Here is a 21,100-nt window from a genome sequence, read left to right as displayed (position 1 = left end):
AACCCAGCATGTCATGGATGCCTGGCTAATGCTGCCTCAGGCAGCCTGATGAGCTGAGTTGCTAACTGGGTTCATCCTCTTGGTCCAGGAGGCTGGGGAAAGATGTGGCTGGTCCACTAATCCATGTACCTGCTGGAGTCCAGAGAGATCCTGCTGGAGCCACGGGAAGATGGAGGGGTCTCCTGCAATCCCCACAGCCTGTCCCCACTGGAAAGGGGATCTGGATGCCTGCAAAGCCTGGATTCCATTCTCCTTCAGATGCTCACGGGTGCAGGTAGATTCCTGAAGAAGGTCACCAGCAAATCTCAGTATTGAGACAATAAGAGGACAATGAGAGTAATCTGAGACTCAGAGAGGGGTTCTCAGGAAGCTAGAAAATGGCATCCTACATCCCCTACGGAGAAGCACTTCATCCATCCAAAGAAAACACATTGAGCATCTGCTTTGGGTTGGACGTGGGGACATGACGGTGAATAGGAGGAGTCCCAGCCTGGTCTTCCCTGTCTGATGGGGGAGACAACCTTGCGAGCAGGCGGTGTTAGATGTGGGATACACAGGTGCAAGGAGCCCAGAGGAGGGAGAACCCAGTTCACAGTCTGGGGGGTCAGGAGCAGTGTGAAGATGGAAGAAGCGGTAGTTGGTTTACAAGTCCTCCGTACGGGCTCTATTTAAAGCAACATAAGAGGCTTTGGTGTTCTGCCATTTTTATCACCCAGCCAAAGAGGAAGAGTGTCGGTACCCCAGGTGGAAGAAACCCCACGAACAGAAACACAGGTTGTTGCAGACCTCCCCACATGTCCCCTGACCCTACCAAACAGCACAAGGGGTGACCAGAGTACAGGGGCTGGGACATCATGCTTCCTTATCCTTGAGCCTCAGGCTCCCTGGCCCTGAACCTGGAATTCTACCTCCCCAGGTACTGTATTTCTGGGTTGTACAAACTAAGGTCATCTCACTCCACATCTGGACATCAGTGCTTTCCAGAAAGCTAGAGATTTTTTTTTTAATCAAAGTATAGTTAACTTACAATGTTGTGTTAATTTCTGCTGTACAACAAAGTGATTCAATTATACATATACATACATTCTTTTTTATATTCTTTTCCATTATGGTTTATCGCAGGGTACTGACTATAGTTCCCCATGCTATACAGTAGGACCTTGTTGTTTCTCCATTCTATACACACCAGTTTGTATCTGCTGACCCCAAATTTCCACTGCGTCCCTTCCCCACTGCTCCTCCCCCTTGGCACCCACAAGCCTGTTCTCTATAAAGACATATTTATTAATATCACTAATTCATTGACTTTGTACAGAGCTTTATTCTTTCCAGTCCATGCTTGGGTTTGGGAAACAGAAACCATCTTCGCCAACACTCAACTGAGAACCAGACCCGAATGTCTGCATTAAGGTGACTTCACTCTTCCCCCGTCTTCCGGAGCAAGTCTTTGTGCTGCCCAGAGTCTCCTGTCCAGGAAAATGGTTTGATCATCACAAGAAATTGCTGAAAGACCCATCAGCTCTTCAGTGGAAAGCACCAACAGACAGTTTGCACCCTAAGATTCTCTGCATCCCTCAAATTCTTGGCTTATTTCAAAATCCTCGTCTTAACCGTTCCCACAAATCCTGGACCATCGTGTCATGATTCTTACCCAGACCTAATCAAGTCTCCTCATTGAACGATTTGCCTGAAGCCACACTTCCAGCTCTCAATCAATTCTGACCTTGCCTTGCCCCTTCAGAGGCCCTGGGGAAACTTTGCCAAGTGGGATTACTCCTTACCTGGTAAGCAATAAACTCAACTTGGTCTTCTCAGCAGATTGTGTTGGTGATCTTTTTTGGAGCCAGTTTTCAACAGTTCCTTTTTGTGACAGCCTTCTGAGTTAGGCAGGACAGGTATTTCTTCCCCCATTTAGCAGAGAGGGAAACTGAGGTACTGAAAGTCATAAGGTATGTCCCAAGTAGGGGCAGGACCAGAGAGCCCCAGGCTCAGGGGTTCATCCCCTGACAACAAGCATCAGCTAGTTCACAGAAGGAAAACCATCACTAAGCCAAGCGTGGTTCAAAGGGGCCAGAACCCAGCTGCCCACAGACCCCAGTTAGGAAAGGCCTGGACAGAGCTCTGTAGAAACCAGACATACAATAAAGGTGGTTGGAAAACTCACTCAGGTGGGTTCACCCAGCACTCTGTCGCAACAACTGGGTACAGGTGGACAGGACTAGGTGATGAGGCTGAGAATGGGAGGGGTTGCCATCGTGAGAAATCAGAGGACAAACACATGGCCCCAAGAGCAAGAATGTTCAATGTTCATCCAAGTTCTGTTGCCTCAAACGGAGGCACCCAGGACTTCCCTGGTGGTCCAGTGGTTAGGACTCCGCTCTTTCACTGCCGAGGGTGCAGGTTCAACCCCTGGTGGGGGAACTAAGATCCCACAAGCCACGCAGCACGGCCAAAAATAAAATACAATAAAATAGAAAAAGGAGCATTCAAATATCCGTCACCAGTAGACTGGAAACACAAAGCTGGATTATTCCTACAGTAGGGCCCTATTGTGTTGTGAAAATGAATGGGTTAGAACTACATGCAGTAATCTCAGGCATGAAATACTGGAAGCCAGGGGTGGGGGTGGGGGGACAGGAAGGGGGTGACAGAGTGAGAGGAAAACAGAGTATAATTCCATTTCTATGAAGTTCAAAGATATGTAAATGATACAGTCTATTATGTAGGGATACGAGCACGTGTAATATAACTTCAAAGAAATGCAAGGGAATCATAAACACAGTTCAGGACCATGGGCTCCCCCGAGGAGGGCAAGGAGTGGGTGGAATCGAAGGACCAGGGGTCTTCACAGAGAGCCCCATGTTCATTTTCTCCAGTGGGCGGTGGTCCCGGTGTTCAGTGTATCTCCGTCATCCATAATTGACCTTTATTTTTTTTTAATTTTAATTTTATATTGGAGCATAGTTGATTAACAATGTTGTGTTAGTTTCAGGTGTTTCAGTTATACTTACACATGTAACTATTCTTTTTCAAATTCTTTTCCCATTTAGGTTATTACAGAGTATTGAGCAGAGTTCCCTGTGCTATACAGTAGGTCCTTGTTGGTTATCTGTTTTAAATATAGCAGTGTGTGCATGTCAATCCCAAACTCCCAATCTATCTCTCCCCCCGACCCACTTTCCCCTGTGGTAACCATAAGTTCATTCTCTAAGTCTGTGAGTCTGTTTCTGTTTTGTAAATAAGTTCATTTGTATCTTTTTTTTAGAGTCTGCATATAAGCGATATCATATGATATATGTCATTCCCTGACTTACTTCACTTAGTACAATAATCACCAGGTCCATCCATGTCATTGCAAATGGCATTATTTCATCCTTTTTATGGCTGAGTAACATTCCATTATATATGTGTACCACATCTTCTTTATCCATTCCTCTGTCAACGGACATTTAGGTTGCTTCCATGTCTTGGCTGTTGTAAACAGCACTGCAATGAACATTGGGGTCATTTATCTTTTCAAACCATGTTTTTCTCCAGATATATGCCCAGCAGTGGGATTGCTGGGTCGTACGGCAGTTCTATTTTTAGTTTCTTAGGGAACCTCCATACTGTTCTCCATGGTGGCTGCACCAATTTACATTTCCACCAACAGAGTAGGAGGGTTCCCTTTTCTCCACACCCTCTCCAGCATTTATTGTTTGTAGCATAACTGACCTTTAAAATATCATTTTGGTACTTCCCTGGTGGCACAGTGATTAAGAATCCCCCTGCCAATGCAGGGGACATGGGTTCGAGCCCTGGTCCAGGAAGATCCCACATGCCGTGGAGCACCTAAGCCCGTGTGCCATAACTACTGAGCCTGCACTCTACAGCCCGAGAACCACAACTACTGAGCCCGTGTGCTGCAACTACTGAAGCCTAGAGCCCATGCTCCACAACAACAGAAGCCACCACAATGAGAAGCCTGTGCACCGCAATGAAGAGTAGCCCCCACTCACTCACCGCAACTAGAGAAAGCCTGCGTGCGGCAACAAAGACCCAATGCAGCCAAAAATAAAATTAAATAAATAAGTTTAAAATACATATATATATATATATATTATTTTGTGGGGCTTCCCTGGTGGTACAGTGGTTAAGAATCCGCCTGCCCGTGCAGGGGACACTGGTTTGAGCCCTGGTCCGGGAAGATCCCACATGCCACGGAGCAACTAAGCCCATGCTCCACAACTACTGAGCCTGTGCTCTAGAGCCCGTGAGCCATAACTACTGAGCCTGCGTACCTAGAAGAGTAGCCCCAACTTGCCGCAACTATAGAAAGCCCGTGCACAGCGACGAAGACCCAACACAGCCAAAAATAAATAAAATAAAATATCACTTTGTGTCTAATCCAAAATTTACTCAAAACGATGAAAAACAAGAGAGGTAGCCTGTGCCGCTGAATCGCAAACTCCTTTCTCCTGCTCCTGCTCTTTCTTTTCATGCCTCACCTCTGTCTCCTCGTCTGGGACATGACCAGACACGCTGGATTTCAAGTACGAGCCTCCTGTGTCCTGTATTGCGTCCCAATGGACCGTTTTAACTTTTAATCTTTTTTTTTAATTAATTAATTAATTAATTTTTATTTTTGGCTGCGTTGGGTCTTCGTTTCTGTGCGAGGGCTTTCTCTAGTTGCAGCGAGCGGGGGGCCACTCTTCATTGCGGTGTGCGGGCCTCTCACTATCGCGGCCTCTCATTGCAGAGCACAGGCTCCAGATGCGCAGGCTCAGTAGTTGTGGCACACGGGCCTAGTAGCTCCGCGGCATGTGGGATCCTCCCAGACCAGGGCTTGAACCCGTGTCCCCTGCATGGGCAGGCAGATTCTCAACCACTGCACCACCAGGGAAGCCCTCATCATTTTTAATCCCAGAATTTCATTTTAGGTACATTTTCTGTATTTGGTGTTAGTCCTTTTTATACCCAAAATGTTTGAAAATTGAATTGAAAAATCCCTAAAATCCTTCTCAGGAAGCGTGCTGTTGTCAGTTCAGAGTTCTCTGAACACTTGGAGGGTCAGCGGGTCACAAAGGAGCTGAGGACAGTGTGAAACCCCCGGGGGACTCCCGGCCCCTGCTAGCCACTCAGCAAGCCTCTCCCTGCGGAAGAAATGGCCTCCCTCCCTCCTGCAGGGCCTTTGTTGGGGAAGGAACCCCAAGTGGAAATACATGGCCCAAACTCCCAACAATAAGGAATTCTTATGATTCTCTATTAGAGCTTTATTGATATTTTAAAATTATGCATCACTCCATGAAAACAGACAATTTGTGTTTTGTTTGGCTTTATTATCAAAATACCCCCAGAAAAGTTGGGGTGGGGGCCTCTGGGGAGCTGCTTACAATGCCACCTCCTAAATATTATTTTCTAGACACAGGTTGTATTTTGCCCAAAACATGCATTTGTTTTTGAGATTAGAGTTTGGGCATACTTAATGATATGAAAAGGTGTTTCAGAGTATGTTTTTAATGTAAAAAAATAAAAGCAAGCTACTTAACAGTATGTTCAAAATGAGTCCATTTGTAGGGGGAGGGAACCCCTATATCAGTATGTAAGCAAAGGAAAAAAGATGAATATGACATAAGAATTTCACTTCTAGGTTTACACCCAAGAGAAATGAAAACGTGTCCACACAGAAACATGAATGTGAATGGTCATACAAGCATTACTCACAGTAGCCAAAAAGTGGAAACAACCCAAATGTCTACCAACTGTTAAACAGATAAATAAAATGTGGTATATCCATGCAGTAGATTATTAGTTGGCAATTAGAAAGAAATGAAGTTTTGACATATACTACAACATGGATGAACTTTGAAAAAATTATGGTAAGTGAAAGAAGTCAGACACAAAATGTCATATATTGTATGATGCCATGTGTATGAAACATCCATAATAGGCAAATTTTGTCAGAGATAGAAAATAGATTAGTGGTTGCTTAGGACTGGGGAAAATGGGAATTATCTGCTAATGGGTAAGGGTTTCTTTTAGGGAGGACAAAAATATTCCAAAATTATATTATGGTAGTGACTGCACCCCCTTTGAACAAACTAAAAAAAAAAAAAACTGAATCAAATACTTTAAATGGGTGAATTCTCTATTATGTGAATTCTATCTCAATGGAATAAAGCTGTTAAGGAAAAAAAACCAACATGCAAATTGTTAATAGGACTGTTTATGGGATGATGAGTGGGTGTAATTTGCTTCTTTTCACTCATCTATATTTTCTAAATTTCTGACCACTTTTTAAAAGGAAAAAGGCTATTTTTTAAAAGATTATGTTTCACAGTGACTATGCATATTAATATTTTTGCTTTGCTCCTTTTGTTCTGACCATGGTTCACAACCTTCAGACTGCTTTCAGAAAACAAGGAAATTTTTTTTCATGTAATACCAGTCAATAAATATTTACTAAGGTCTTACTGGGTCTTACCATATACTCTATTTGTCACTAATTCTACTTGCCCTAAGGCTTACTGGGGACACTGGCCTCTACCTCCATCAGTAGCTAACTTTACAGATAACAAGCTTAAAGTTTTAATGATGGGCTTAATAGATGGCTTATGGTGTTTCTTTTAAGTATGAAATTTACATAACATTATTCTAGCTGATTCTAAAAAGTATGCAGGGACTTCCCTGGTGGCACAGTGGTTAAGAATCTGCCTGCCAATGCAGGGGACACGGGTTCGAGCCCTGGTCTGGGAGGATCCCACATGCCGCGGAGCAACTAAGCCCATGTGCCACAACTACTGAGCCTGCATTCTAGAGCCCGCGAGCCACAACTACTGAGCCCACATGCCACAACTACTGAAGCCCATGCGCCTAGAGCCCATGCTCCGCAACAAGAGAAGCCACCGCAATGAGAAGCCTGTGAACTGCAACGAAGAGTAGCCCCTGCTCGCCACAACTAGAGAAAGCCCACGCACAGCAACGAAGACCCAATGCAGCCAAAAATAAATAAATAAAAATTTAAAAAATAATAATAATAAATGAAAAGTATGCAGGTTTAATAGTGTCAACTGATGGTAATCTAGTGATTTGGTGGCCCTTATTTTTTGTTTTTGGGAGTTTTTTGTTTGTTTTTTACTTTTAAGTGTAGATGATCTCTACTTCCTACTGAGTTATTTACATTTTGAGCTAATCTCAACTGAGGTGCCAAGGAATGTCCCAGCCTAAGAAAGGGAAGGCTTTGCCCAGACAGAACTGCTGTCTTGGGTGAAGCCAGCAAATAAGCAAGTTTCAAATATCGTTACTCCCCTCTCTCACTCCTTCTGCTTAGAGGACTGCAGGGGCTAAAGAATAAACATGGGGGCTTCTCTGGTGGCACAGTGGTTAAGAATCTGCCTGCCAACTCAGGGAACACGGGTTTGAGCCCTGGTCCGGGAAGATCCCACATGCTGTGGAGCAACTAGCCCGTGCACCACAACTACTGAGCCTGAGTTCTAGAGCCTGCGAGCCACAACTACTGAGCCCTCATGCCACAGCTACTGAAGCCCATGCGCCTAGAGTCCGTGCTCCACAACAAGAGAAGCCACCGTGATGAGAAGCCCGCGTACCTCAACGAAGACTAGCCCCCGCTTATCACAACTAGAGAAAGCCCGCAAGCAGCAACAAAGACCCAACACAGCCAAAAATAAATAAATAAAACAAATAAATTTTTTTTAAAAAGAATAAACATGAAAGGAAGCTCAATTTAGCCTAAACTCATAAATGCAAATTAAAGCAAGATAATGCCCTCCACCTCACAGACTAGCAAAAATTAAAATATTGGTATTATCAAATCTTGGGAAAGACATGGAGACATGAGCTCTCTTTTTTTTTTTTTAATTTTTTTAATGTTTTTCTTAAATTTATTTATTTATATTTATTTTTGGCTGTGTTGGGTCTTCGTTTCTGTGCGAGGGCTTTCTCTAGTTGCGGCGAGCGGGGGCCACACTTCATCGCGGTACACGGGCCTCTCACTGCTGCGGCCTCTCCCATTGCGGAGCACAGGCTCCGGACACGCAGGCTCAGCGGCCATGGCCCACGGGCCCAGCCGCTCCGCGGCATGTGGGACCCGCCCAGACCAGGGCTCTAACCCGTGTCCCCTGCACTAGCAGGCAGACTCCCAACCACTGCGCCACCAGGGAAGCCCCATGAGCTCTCTTTTGCTGGCAGTGGGGCCATGGAAATTTGTATGGTCACTTGAGCAATATCTATGAAAATGTTATATATTCGTACTGTTTGACCCAGCAGTGCAAATTCCAGAAATCTGTCCTACAGAAACACTTGCAGACTCAGGATGTTTGTCATAGCCCTACACATAAGAGTGAAAATTTGGGAACAACCTAAATGTCCATCAGCGGGACACTAATTAAATCCTGAGGGATATTTAAACGATGACATCCAAGGTAGCCTTTAGAAGAGCAAGGACAGATAAATGGCAGTGGTGTTCTTGGAAAGATACACATGATATAACAGTGTGGGGAGGACAGCAAATTGCAGAATGTATATACCATTATTCCATTTTAGTTTTTTTTTTAAGTATGTAGCCATCTCTATGTGAATATGTATATGTTTCTTGGAACGTGCATAGAAAAAAACCTGGAGGGTCACACACCAGACTGTTAACAGTGGGAAGCAAAATAAAGAGGAAACGGAAGGAGCATATTTCTGTTTTGACATTTTTTATAACCAGCATAGAGTACTTTTTTAGTTTATAAAGCAAGTAGCAAGAAACTCAACTGCTTCTTTTCTGCCCTTTTTTTTTTTTTTTTTTTTTTAAAGGGACTTCCCTGGTGGTCCAGTGGGTAAGACTCTGCACTTCCAATGCAGGGGGCCCGGGTTTGATCCCTGGTCGGGGAAATAGATCCCGCATGCTGCGACTAAGAGTTTGCATGCTGCAGCTAATAAGCCCGCACGCTGCCACTAAAAGATCCTGCATGCCACAACTAAGACCCAGCACAGCCTAAATAAATAAATAAATAAATAAATTTTTTTAAAAAGGGAGCTTCTTTAAAGATATAAACTGCTAGAATTTTATATTGAGAATTTTCGTATGGATCATAAACTATTCATACACACATCTGTCCCTTTCCCCCGAGAACTGTTTTAATGATCTCTGTAGCATCTACCACCAACTGAGAATCTATATATTTACTGGCTTATTGTCTGTTTTCTGCACCAGAGTATAAGCACCATGAGAGCAAGAAATTTGCCTTGTTCTCTGTTCTATCTCCAGTTCCTGGTAGATAGCAGGCCCTCAATAAGTATTTGTTGAATGAGCATGGACAAGCAGAGGAAGAGCACGGTAACTTTAGAGTATGTAGCCTGCATATTTCATCACAAATCAGAAACTAAAGGTATTGCTTCCCCAGTTATGACATTGTCAGGGAGGAAAAACTTTTCCTGTACTCTCTTGGGTTCTGTCATTGGGGTCCTGCAAATTAAAACTGACAAAAGACAGATTAGCAAGAAAAAAAAGATTTTTATTCACATATATAGAGGAGTTCACAGAAAAATGTAACTAGGGGTGATTAGAATTGGAGGCTTATATACCATCTTACTAGGGGAAGGGAAGGGAGGGAAGGGCCCTTAGGAGAACAGATGGGACATAGGACAGTTTTGTGACAATGTCTGTTTAAAAGAGCCAAGGGAGTTCCCTGGTGGCCTAGTGGTTAGGATGTGGCGCTTTCACTGCCGTGGCCTGGGTTCAATCCCTGGTCAGGGAATTGACATCCCGCAAACTGCAACATGGGGCCAAAAACAAACAATTTAAACAGGATCCAATCTTCCCTGGTTTATCCCAGAGAGGGAATTTATGAAAAATTGAGTTCTTTGGGGAGGTTCTGCTCTTGGGCAGATAAGGGAGTTCAGAAGAAAAAAAATCCTGTTCTCAAATGCCTTCAGCTCAAAATAATTCTCATGCCACAGGGCCATATCCTGGACCCCATCAACATTTAATTTTGCATCACAGCTGTGTATGCTTTTGTCCACTCAGCCAGCCCAGGTGTCTTGAAGGCAGGAACTGTATTTGACTCATCTTGGAATCCCCAGCACTGAGCTTGTGGGTGGCAGGTATTTAATAAATATCTCTGTGGGAGAAACTTTTCTGAATAGCTCATGCCTAAAGCAAGCAAGAAGGGAGTGCCCTCTCCCCTACTTACATTTAAGAACAGCCCAAAACTCTGCGTGACTCTACACACAAATGTACTTTTTTATTGGGCGAGAACCCCACATTCAAAAAAGGTATAAAACACTCTTTGAAAGGTAAAAACTACCAATTTGTCGGTAAAAATTCATGCCTTTTTTTTCTTTTCTTTTTGGTTATATTCTTCTGACATATTGATCATAGATTCTCCAAATTAAATTGGCAGGGGGTAATTCTCCATCCATAAGATGCTGAGCTAAGCTTCTGACTATTTTTCTGGAGAGTAAAATGCCAGAATCAAAGACTTTGATGTACCCTAGTACCGACACATACCCAATACACAACACAGGTGCAAGCAAGCACTTGCCTGGCACAGGAAAGGACTGGGAGCCAGGAAAGCACACATGAGGGGCCTCTCACCTCCTGTTTCCAAGGACATCTCCTGAGAAGCTGGTAGAAGAGGAGAGAAGATGAATGAGTTCCTTCAGAGAGTGTGGAGAGCTCTGCAGCTCATGTAACACAGTTCCTGAGCTTAAAGGGGAAAACTATGATCTGAGGTCAGAGAGTACAGCAACATTTTACAGAATTTATAGAAAAGTTAATTCATTTGTTCCAGTGATACAGATATGCAAAGACAGAATTAATCAGGGCAGCCTCTGGAGCAGTGGTTCTTTTTTTTGTTTGTTTTTAATAAATTTATTCATTTATTTATTTATTTTTGGCTGCATCGGGTCTTTGTTGCTGTGCGCGGGCTTTCTCTAGTTGCAGCGAGTGGTGGCTACTCTTCGTTGTGGTGCATGGGCTTCTCACTGCAGTGGCTTCTCTTGTTGTGGAGCATGGGCTCTAGGCACGCGGGCTTCAGTGGTTGAGGCACGCGGGCTTCAGTAGTTGTGGTTTGCAGGCTTAGTTACTCCGCAGCATGTGGGATCTTCCTGGACCGGGGCTCGAACCTGTGTCCCCTGCACTGGCAGGCAGATTCTTAACTATTGCACCACCAGGGAAGTCCCAGAGCAGTGGTTCTTAATCTTTGGGGGCCATGGACCCCTTTAGGAATTTAAAGCAGAACGCTTAGCCACAGAAAATGTGCAGACACACCACATTTGTACACAGTTTGGGGCATTCTTTGGACCTCTAACAGCTTGTTCATGGGACTCCTGCCCAGATTAAGAAACTGCTTTGCAGTAAATGGGACTTAGTATATTGACTCCTCTGAGGAATGAGAAGCAATCAGACTTACAGTATAAGAAGCACTGCCAAGACGTAAGCTCCTGCCTGAGGAGCTGGTATCTGTGGATCTGGCAGGAGTAAAAGCTCTGTTCCCCACCCCCCCAAAAAAAAAGGCTCTGTCCAGTGTGAGCCCAAAGACCCCATTAGGATGGGACCAAGAGAGGGACCCTGGCATCACATTAGCGAGGCCTGGGACAGTGTCCAAATGGGCCAGACTTTAATTGAAAAGTAACAGAAGCATCTTTGTCTTTGCTGAATCATCTTTGTCTTTCCCGGATCCAAAACTCTATCTGCAATTAATGGAAGAAGAGGCAGGATACTGGAATGTTAATTCTCAGCCTTGGTTTTCTTGTTTTTTCAACTATTTCTTGTGGTTTTTATGATGTGTGCCTTTTTTTTTTTTAATTGCGATCAGCCTTCGGGTTTTGTTTGTCTTTTTTTTTAATCCCAAAGTAAGTTTCACATACTCTAAAAATCTCAAAAGGAATGAAAGTAAATTAATTTTAATTCACCATATATATATACCCCACGAGCAACTGCAGACCCCAGACTCTCTCCCTGAACAATTTCCAGTGGCAGGGACTGTGTGTCGTTTTGGAAAAGATTCCTTCTTTCTATTTTCTCTTAAATTGGGTAGCTCTCCGCCCCCCTGTAGTCCTCATCCTCATTTCTGGAGCCAGAAAAATTAAATTTCTGCCCTTTACTGCCTAACAATCCTTCAATAATTCTTGTTTGCTTCTCAAGACCCCCCAAGTCTGTACTCCTCCACAGGAGGGTATGGTCCTCCATACCTACCCCCTAATCCTACCTCCCTAGAGAGGTCCTATGTGGGCTTGTTACTCAGAACTCAGCACCCTTCTCCAGAGCTTGACCTTCACACTGGACGGGCATCTTCTATTAAATATTAAATATTAGCAGCCACATCACCCTGGGCCAGGAATTAGGGTGAGGCAAGTGAGGCACTCGCCTTGGGCAAAAAAATTCAAGAGGGTGCTGAAAACCTCAGGAATTGAGAGAAATCATATTTAAAACATCAACATTTACACCAAAATTCCATAAGAAGCAAAAATATCAAAATTTTAAATGAGAACCTGAAACGAGGAAAGTTGTATGGCGCCCCCCGCAGTATATTTTTATGTATTTTTTAATAGTTGATTTTTTTTCAGAACTTTAAAATGGTTGAAAAAAATATTTAAAAATTGAAAAGTAGGTGTATTAAAACTCACATTATTTTAAGTTTAAATATTTTACTTATACCAAAAAAAAAAGATTGATTATAATTTTACGTTCCTGGCTTTAATGGAAGCAATCTCATCATAGTCTTTTCCAAATCTTCTATAATATGTACACTATTATGATGACCAATCACACACCCCCTCCCTCAATGCTTACAGTGAACTAAGTCCGAAAGCAGTGTCATCACATACATGCCCTCAGAATGCAACACCCAAGGGTGCCTCTAAAGAGGCATCATTTCCATCATGGCCATCTTTCTTATTTTGACATTTTGATATTTTTATTATAACTGTAAACTCCTAAGATGGAAGCAAAATGTCTCGAGGAAGAGGTGGCTTTTTCTTATCCCCACACAGGTGCACTCTGGCCCAAGGGCAGCCCTGCTCCCATGGGTTTTGCCCCACCTATGCATGTTTGCTTCTCTCCCTTGATACTTGGTGCTTATTTTTCCAATCTTGATTTAGTATGTACTGATTTTATTGCAAACTTCCTTCGAGGAATCCTAGATCTTTTTTAAAAGTAGGTGGGGGTAGGGGCTTCCCTCGTGGTGCAGTGGTTGAGAGTTCGCCTGCCGATGCAGGGGACAAGGGTTCGTGCCCCGGTCCGGGAGGATCCCACATACCGCGGAGCGGCTGGGCCCGTGAGCCATGGCCGCTGAGCCTGCACGTCCAGAGCCTGTGCTCCGCAACGGGAGAGGCCGCAACAGTGAGAGGCCCGCGTACAGCAAAAAAAAAAAAAAGTAGGTTGGGTAGAAATAAAGAATTCTGTGCTTTGCTCACATCCAGCCCACCTGCAAAAAACATCAGCTCTGTTTGCAACTATATCTGGAATCCAGTCACTTCTCACACCTCCACTGCTACCACCCTAGGCTCCTACGGAGCCACCATGGTCTCTCCCCTAGACAGGCCTCCTGTTTCCAGCCCTGCCCCTGTGGAAGACTGGTCTTGGTGGCCCCAATGAGCCAACCTTTTGGTATCCACATGGGTAGCCCCTCCCACACTCATGCTAGGCTTGACCATGTGACCCGCTTTGGCCAATAGGACATCAGCAAGAGGCGTCTCCATCACCTCTTGCACACTGAGTCTTGTCCTCTTGGATGGATGCTTCTTGGGCTACCGCTGCCATGAGAGAAGCTGGGACAGACAAAGCCAAGGGATGGACAAAATTTCTCTATAAGGATTAGGTTTAGACAAATACATGATATGGCTTATATGTGGAATCTAAAAAAATGGTACAGGGCTTCCCTGGTGGCGCAGTGGTTGAGAGTCCGCCTGCCGATGCAGGGGACACGGGTTCGAGCCCTGGTCTGGGAAGATCCCACATGCTGCGGAGCGGTTAGGCCCGTGAGCCATGGCCGCTGAGTCTGCGCTTCCAGAGCGTGTGCTCCGCAACGGGAGAGGCCACAACAGTGAGAGGCCCACGTACCACAAAAAAAAAAAAAAAGGTACAAATGAACGTATTTACAAAACAGAAGTAGAGTCACAGATGTAGAAAACAAACTTATGGTTACCAAGGGGGGAAAGGGGGGAGGATAAATTGGTAGATTGGGATTGACATATACAAACTACTATATATAAAATAGATAACTAAGGGGTTTCCCTGGCGGTCCAGTGGTTAAGACTTCGCATGTCCACTGCAGGGGGCATGGGTTTGATCCCTGGTCTGGGAACTAAGATCCCACATGCCATGTGGCATGGCCAAAAAAACCCAAAACCTGATAAGAACCTACTGCATAGCACAGAACACTATTCAACACTCTCTAATGACTTACATGTGAATAGAATCTAAAATAGAGTGGATATATGTATATGTATAACTGATACACTTTGCTGTACAGCAGAAACTAACATAACATTGTAAATCAACTATATTCTAATAGAAATTAATTTAAAAAGAAAAAGAGTTAGGTTAGGCTTTGCAAGCCTTATGGTCTGTTGCAACTACTCACCTTTGCCACTGTAGCTTGAAAGCAGCCATAGACAACATGGAAACAAAGGGGAGTGACTGTATTCCAATAAAACTTTATTTACAAAAACAGATTCGGCCCATGGGCCATGGTTTGTCAACCCTGGGCTAGACTGCTGAATGATGAGGGGCTGCAGGGAGATACCCTGCAAGATGGGAGGCTGGACTGGGTTGAATAGTGTCCCCCAAAACTTCATGTCCACCCGGAACCTGTGAATGTGACCATCTTTGGAAATAGGGTCTTTGCGCATGTAATCAAATTAAGATGAGGTCATATTAGATTAAGGTGGGCTTTAAATCCAATGTGACTTGCTTGTAAAAAGAGAGAGATGTGGTGCTAATCCTCAGTCCAGTCAGTTGTGTGGAGGTGGCCAAGGACTGCCCAGTCTGTGAAATCCTTCCAAAGGCTTTGTGAAAGTGGCAGGCACTCATAAGCTCCTGAAAAGGGGGCACTTCATCGGCCTGGCACCTTGCTTGGCCCTTCTGCTGTGAATCCTGAGTCAGCCCTTCACTAGGGAAGCTGTCCCGCCCAGCTCTGCTGATCTGTGAATTTACAGCTGAGTGTCCTCGCCACACTCGTCCAGGGGCGAGCCTTTAGCCTGAGATCAGCCCATTAAGAGACCCATGCAGCCAGGTCTAAACCCCTCCCCCGCGCTGCAGTCTGCATGGCTCTTCTGGCCACAAGAATATCTTGATGGATTCTGACAAATGCTGTGCTGAAATCCACTCTCTCCTCCTCACTTTCCTGGCCACCAGGAAATAAACAAATGAAACACCAGATCAGTCAGGGAATTCCAATGTAGGAGGGCCAGGGATCTGGCTTCAAGGGAACTGTCAAGGATTGTAGAAAATCAGTTTCTCCCCTTTTGTTTAGGAAATGCCAGCAAATGCCACCACGAGTGTGGGGTCGGGGACATTTTGTAATTGGAACTCGAATTGCCATACAATGTAACTGCCACTCCCATTCTGCGGGCTGCTGTCGTCTTCCAGCTGCAAATTTATTTGAGAGAGAACACAGTATCTAGCAGACATGAAACCTTCCTGAGTCCTGCTTCTCAAAACCTGATGCTACTACAGTTAAATTCCGTGTATGGGGCTTCCCTGGTGGCGCAGTGGTTGAGGGTCCGCCTGCCGATGCAGGGGACGCGGGTTCGTGTCCCGGTCCGGGAGGATCCCACATGCCGCGGAGCAACTAGGCCCGTGAGCCATGGCTGCTGAGCCTGCGCGTCTGGAGCCTGTGCTCCGCAACGGGAGAGGCCACAACGGTGAGAGGCCCGCATACCGCAAAAAATAAAAATAAAAAAATAAATTCCGTGTATGGTTATAATCACGGCTTAGAGGTGCAAATTCAGGGAGGGCTCTTTGGGCTAAGTTTAGTGTCGTGGCATCTCATCCAAATCCAAGGTCAAAAGGAACTTCATCTCGGAAGAGCAGGATGCTGAATGGTTGGGGGCGGGGCCTGGGGAGCCAGGCTGCCTGGGTTGGTTCCCCACCCCCCACCCCCGACCCCAAACCCCACGCCTCCATTCACTAGCTTCAGGCTTGGGCTGCTCAGCTCACCTCTCTGTGCCTTGAAAAGCGGAGATGGCCACAGGAAGCAGGATTAAATGAGTTACACCTGGCAGATAACATGGCCTCAGTCACTGATCAGTCACTGATAGGAGAAGGGAGGAATTTCTCATTATCAGGCCAGCCATGCAAAGCCTCCGTGGAAACCCTACTCTCAGCGAATCACAAGGGGCCACTTACTTCTGAAGGAAGAACTTAGCTCCTGTTTTTCCATCTGGAGCTCACACACTGCATCCTCAGACTCTTACGGAAAGCAAGTTTGTGTGCCCAGCGCAGAGGCCAAGCAATACCGAAACGTCAGAGTTTGGAACAGAGAAAGGTCTACTGCAGGGTCATGCAAGGAGACAGGTGGCTCATGCCCCCAAAACCCGGAACTCCCAAAGGGTTTCAGCAAAGCATTTTTAAAGGCCAGGTGAGGGAGGGGCATGGTTGGCTGTTTCAGACTTCTTGGTGTCAGACTCCTTTGCTTTCGTAGCCGTCCACGTAGGTCAGGTCACGATGTTCCTGTAAACCTCCAACAAGGTAAATGTTATTCTCTGTTCTGCAACTTTTAATCTCTATATAAATGGGAAAGTGTTATACCCTTAAAGGTCAAAGCCTTGAAAATGAACTATCCTGCATATTTCAGGCTATAGGCAACATTCTTTTTCTTTTCTTTTTCTTTTTTTTTGCTACACCACGTGACTTGCAGAATCTTAGTTCCCGGACCAGGGATTGAACCTGGGCCCCAGAAGTGAAAGCGCCAAGCGCAGAGTCTTAACCACTGGACCGCCAGGGAATGCGCTGTAGGCAACACTCTTAACGCAAAGCAAAAGCAATAGAATACAAGGGTTAAAGTAAAAGAAACAGATCTAACATGGAGTCTTCCCTATTACAGGACTTCTCTTTCCTTCACAGCCACTGGCATTTTTGGAGCGGGCCATCCGAGGGTCTGGTGCTCCAGCCTCTAGGAGGGCTGCCAGCCTGGTGACTGCAGATTGGGGTTTCTTGGCCCCCGGGCTGCAGCTGCCCTGGGCCTCCCTTTAAGAGTCAACCTTAAGAACTGTGAGAAAAACAGGATGGGGACAGATAGAGATGAAAAGGGAAACTGCTGGGGAAGGGGGCCAAATGCAGCTGCTATTTAGAGATATCAGTGCCTTGCAGGCCTCCATTCCAGCTGTAAGCAATGATTTCCAAACTGATGGTAAGAAGCCTGTTGCGGCTCAAAACTGCCTCCTGAGGGTGGTCTTTTCACACCCATTTCAGAAATTAAGGAGCTGAGGCACAGAGGATCCACGCAGAGCATTTTTTTTTTTTTTTTTTTTTTTTTTTTTTTTTTGCGGTACGCGGGCCTCTCACTGTTGTGGCCTCTCCCGTTGCGGAGCACAGGCTCCGGACGCGCAGGCTCAGCGGCCATGGCTTACGGGCCCAGCCGCTCCGCGGCATGTGGGATCCTCCCGGACCGGGGCACGAACCCGCGTCCCCTGCATCAGCAGGCAGACTCTCAACCACTGTGCCACCAGGGAAGCCCCACGCAGAGCTTTTTGACACAGGACAGCAACTCCTCCCTGAGATTTTCTCTTGCTGGTGCAGAGCCCTCTCAGTCCCCATTTGCCCCCTCTTCATTAGCTCCTCCGGGAAGCTCCTGGTTTCCCTGAGACTCCTGGGGTTTCTTTCTTTAATCCCTCTGCTCTTTACTCCCCTCATGTGGGCACCCCTGATAAATGCCCTCCTAGCGATGACTTTGTTTAAAAACCATACTGTGCTCTCCCTTCTGCCTCCCCAGCGTCTGCCTTGCCCGGTCCCTACTTCTACAGCTGACTTTGTGAGGGGCTGTTGACAGCAGGGAGCCCTAAGAGGTGCCCTCAAAGCCATCATAAGGGTAGAATGCTGACTATAACTTATACAGAGGGCACGAGGGTTTCCTTAAGCAAAGGACTTGGAAAGGATGTTAAATTGAAAATCAGTAGGGACTTTCCTGGCGGTCCAGTGATTAAGACTCTGCGCTTCCACTGCAGGGGGCACAGGTTCGATCCCTGGTCCGGGAACTGAGATCCCACATGCCGTGAGAAAAAAAAAAAAAAAATCAATCAAATTTCTAGAAAAGAATTGCAAAGGAAGAGCTGAATTTTATCTTTTTACATCTAGGTCAGAACTCGTATTCACTGCTGGTGGAAGTACATAAAGATACAAATACTCTGGAAAACAAAGTTGAAGATGCTTATACCCATGACCCAGGAATTCCATGTCCAGGTGTGTGTCCTAGGTATTTGCCCTAGAGAAACTCTTTCTTGTACCTGCACTCAGGAGACATTTGCAACAAAATTCATAGCTGCAGTGTTGGTATTAACAAGAAAAAAAGAACTGGGAAACTCAAATGTACATTGACAGGAAAACGTGTGATAGTCACACAATGGAATACTATTCAGCACTGAAACAAACCATCTACAGCTCACAAATGTCAAGCTGAGCAAAAAAAATTGTAGCAAAGGCTAGAAACAGTATGATGCCATTTATATAAAGTTCAAAAAATATTTAAAAACCACAAAGAAAAGTGAGGGGGAAATAAACACAAAATATAGGACAGTGGTTACCTCTGGGGCCGGGGAAGAATACACAGGGCACGTGAATGGCACTGCCAGTATCCACTTCTTAAGCTGGCAAGTTGGGTACACTTCCGTTTATTCTTTTTTACATCAGATATACTTTATGCAGTCTTTGGTATATGTTAAATACTTAGTGGTGTAGAATGGGGAAAAATGCACAATCTAAAAGTTGAGGATTATGTTTTATTCAGTGGACTTACCGAGGGCTTAAGCACAGGATACAGCCTCTCAGATAGCTCTGAGGGACTATTCCAAAGAGGTATGGGAGGAACCAGGATATACAGAAGTTTTTGCAAAAAAAAGACCCAGGTAGTTGAACAGCAAGAGATTACTGCTAATTACAGAAAAACCGGACATCTCAAATTAATGAATTTAGTACTTTTCTGTGTATGGGAAGATACAAGAATCCGGGCTAAATGAAATTATTGCTTCAGAGATGCACCTTAACTATCTAGGGCCAGTCTCTTATTCTTCTCCATCCTGAATCCCCACAAAGTGCTGGAGGTGGCTGCAGTGGCTGATGACTTGATGGCTGTAACATCCTTTGTTTACCGATAAGGCAGGCGACATTCTTTGTCCTCAGTGGTAAACAAACACAAAAACTTCCTAGTCTGTTAAGGGGAGGGGCGATCCACCTAGATCCCCTGAGGGCCTTCCTCACTCATCTGATCTCCCTTGGGCTGATTCTCCAACCCATAAGTTTCCTATCTGTCTAACGACCTGCCTTCCAAAAGAGGTATGTCACTTTTTCCACCGACCAGCAGTTTTCAACCAGGGGTGCGCAGACCACAGATACAATCAGTAATCCAGGTGGGTCACAGGCTGCTGAAGATTCATCTTCCCTCAATTCTGATGTCCCCCTGCAAATGTCATGCAGGCACTACCTGCAGTGTGGTCTTCTGATAATAGCCTTGCACACACGTTTCCCCTCCCTGCCCACCAGCCTTTGGTATGCCACTGCACTAAAACTGTTCAATAAGCATACTGTCAACTAAATGCCTGGAACAAGGTAAATGCCCCTGCACTGGACTGAAGGCACACACGAGTCCCACAGCCTGCTAGCAAAGCCTCAGGAGCTGTGGAGACAGGCAGGGCATTTGGCAGCTTGTGGATTTTGGAAAGAATCTGAGGGCACATCTCATTAACAGTTGAGCTACAGTTTGAGGTCGAAGTGCTGGCTCAGAACACTGTCTGTGGCCTCCAAGAATCTTGCAACAGCAGCGGTCTGAGATCATGTTCTACATCTGATTTCCTGCTAGGAATCACTGGTTGTGGCCAGAAACCCGTTGTAAGAGCCATGTCTTTCTATCTTTATCTCTCTAACCATTTTAACATAAAATGAAAGAGATTGTTTTGGAGCCCTTTCAGGGCCACACCTTAGAATTGCTCTGAAAATAAGAGCTCTAAGTGTCTGATTTCTGTTGAGTTCTTAAGGTTTAGGAGATGGTGGCTGTTGATTTAGCTGCTGAGTCATGGGGCTGGGATCTTGGTCTTAAGCAGTCTGAAACACCAGTGTATTGCTGGGGAAATCACAAACTCTGCTAGCAAAATTCACATAATTCTTTAGGAAATATTTTACAATTTCCTTGTTGCTTTTTTGCTGAATTTAATCCTAAAGTTCTTTCTTCTTAGTCAATAGAAAACAAATACAGTGGACTCAATAGGCCTTCAGCTTTACCCAAGGCTAGGAATTAAGGAATAAAAGCAGTTTTTGCAGCTGACCAGAAAAAATAATAATTAAAATCAAATATACACTCGAATCTCTCCATGCAAGGCAATGGGTTAAGTATGGAGATGAACGACATTGTTTTAGCTCTCAGACTTACAGACCAAGAGGAGCCCTAAGAAAATACAAAAATAACTCTATCAGAAAACGAAGCCCTCCCTTGAGTGTGTGTTGCGGGGTCGGGGGGAGATGTGCAGCAGAACTGATTTGAAATGGTATCAGTTCTTTCTTCATCAGAAGGGGAAAATAACTGCACCCACTCTTGCCTGTTTTTCATTTGTCAGACTACTCAGGAATATTACCTGTTCTGAACTTTGAGAAATTCCCCGAGTCTGTGTGAAATTCCATTCCCAAATCAGTACAAGTATGGTTCACGTGTATGGGAAAGGGAGGTACAGAAGCTTACTTTCAAGATCCAACATAAACAAGAGCCGAAGAATGAACAAACCCTGGGCACGCACGTGGAGTGCCTGGCACGTAGGAAGCGCCCAAAAAGTACTAGCTGTAGTTAAGGGAAAGCGAACATCCTTTCGGCTCTTGGCCTAGTAACTCCTGTGTGACCGACGCAAGGACAAAGGGACCGGGTCACCTTGGCGGGCTGCCGGGCGCACAGGGCGCAGGCGCGGGTGGGCA

This window comes from Mesoplodon mirus (genome assembly GCF_964341445.2).
Source record: "Mesoplodon mirus genome assembly, chromosome: 3".
Taxonomy (NCBI): Eukaryota; Metazoa; Chordata; class Mammalia; order Artiodactyla; family Ziphiidae; genus Mesoplodon; species Mesoplodon mirus.
This window is presented reverse-complemented; position numbering follows the sequence as displayed.